General features: G+C 41.4%; 1 non-coding gene across 1 annotated transcript; it reads right to left on the bottom strand.

Annotated features, from left to right (window-relative positions):
- Positions 1 to 500: 500 nt before the first annotated feature.
- Positions 501 to 664, bottom strand: LOC125706241 (U1 spliceosomal RNA). The gene has a single exon (XR_007381950.1). It is a non-coding gene; the product is annotated as a U1 spliceosomal RNA (small nuclear RNA).
- Positions 665 to 1,852: the final 1,188 nt, after the last annotated feature.

Raw genomic sequence — 1,852 nt, 5'->3', positions numbered from 1 at the left:
TCTTGCTGGAAAAGAAAAGTATCTTACCCAAACTGTTCCAACAAAGTTGGAAGCATAGAATTTTCCAAAATGTCTTGGTGTACTGAAGCATTAAGATCCCTTCAATGGAACTAAGGAGCCTAGCCCAACCCCTAAAAAAAACAACCCTATACCATTATCCCTCCTTCAGTTGGCACAATGCAGTCAGTCAGACAGGTAATAATAATAATAATAATAATAATAATAACAATAATTACTTTTATTAATCCCCAGGGGGAAATTGTCTTTTACACCTACCTCAACTTCCTCTTTGTGAAGTTTTCTGTGAAAGGCTGCCACCTGTAGCGATGTCGAGGGAGCTGGGGGTTGAGGGCTTTGCTCAAGGACCTATATATGTGCTGAGGCTGGGTTTGAACCGGTGAGTTTGCTATTACAAGTACACAGGTTTAGCCCACTGAGGAACACACTGTCCCCCAAAAATAAATAAATAAATAATAAAATAAAATAATCATCATCATCATCAGGGGAGAGCGCGAACACAGTCCCCCAGTACCAGAAATTACGCAGTCGAGATTCCTACATTTGGGGAATTCGCAGGGGTCAGCACAGCCACAGTGCAATGGCTGGGCCTCACCCTGGGTGAACCACCTTCATGATCATGGTATCTCAACTGCCAGGGAGGGATCTGACATCTGACAAATCATGTGGTTTGACACTGTACATAACACATTCCCACTGCTCTTTTACATACTTTGTGCCTTAGTCTTCAGAGACCCTGCTATGTTCCTTTACAAAGACCTGCCGCTTTGAGTGTCTGTTGTTCCTAAACACTTCCAATTTGCAATAATGCCACTTAGAGTCGACCATGGAATATCAATTAGGGAAGAAATTTCATGAAGTGACATCGTACCATTCTTGAATTCACTGAGCTCTTCAGAATGACCCATTCTTTCATTAATATTTATAAACTTGACTACATTGCTACTGCAGGTGCTTAATTTTATACACCTCTGGCAATAGGTCTGAATAAAAAAATATGTTTGTCGATATTGTATTTTAGCCTCGGTGAGCTGCCTTCCACTAGCAGAGGTCATTAACATCTTTCGGCAGGCTTTGCACAAGTGTAAATAACTCTTGTCTGCCATCATTGTAAATAGCTGTGCTGACAGACCAATTGTCATGTGAGCTCTGTTTCGAACCCCAGTCTAGCGGGTTGGGGAGTAACAGAATAATTGGTCATGAAGGGAAAAAATGAACTTGATGCAACAGAATAGGTGCAGTAAACAGAGGGTGTATTTACAAACTTCCTGAATGACCAAGATAAACAAAAGCAACTAAACAGTCTAATTCCCAAAATTCCAACTCGCCTGCAAAAGAAAATGAAGACAAAAGACAATCTCTGTAACTAAACATACAATACGAAGAATCAAAGAAAATGGCAGTCACTCCGTATTCAATACGCACATCACAGCACACACTCACAAGCACCAAAATCAGGGACTGATCGTAATTGTAGTGAATAGTACAAGCAAGGATCAGTATTCGAAAAATGGCAAATACAAAGATAGGCAACTAAAACCAGGGTAAGGCAAAAATGAGTAAACCAGAAACAGAGTTATACACAAGTAATCCGATCAGAGCAAAGCATAAACTACAAGTGAAAGTAAAACAACTAAAGCACACCCATCCTAGGTATTATGGTTTGTATATAGGAAGGGGAATCCAGGACTGATGACACATGGAGGATTGACGTCCGACATACAGCCAGGCAGAGTCTTGGGCAGAACTGGTGTGACATCATCATGGGAACTCTGTCTCCTCACACAGTGCTGGTGGCACCTAGCACACAACTCTTACGGCACGTAACAGCCCT

Source organism: Brienomyrus brachyistius, chromosome 1 (genome assembly GCF_023856365.1).
Source record: "Brienomyrus brachyistius isolate T26 chromosome 1, BBRACH_0.4, whole genome shotgun sequence".
Lineage (NCBI taxonomy): Eukaryota > Metazoa > Chordata > Actinopteri > Osteoglossiformes > Mormyridae > Brienomyrus > Brienomyrus brachyistius.
This window is presented reverse-complemented; position numbering and strand designations above follow the sequence as displayed.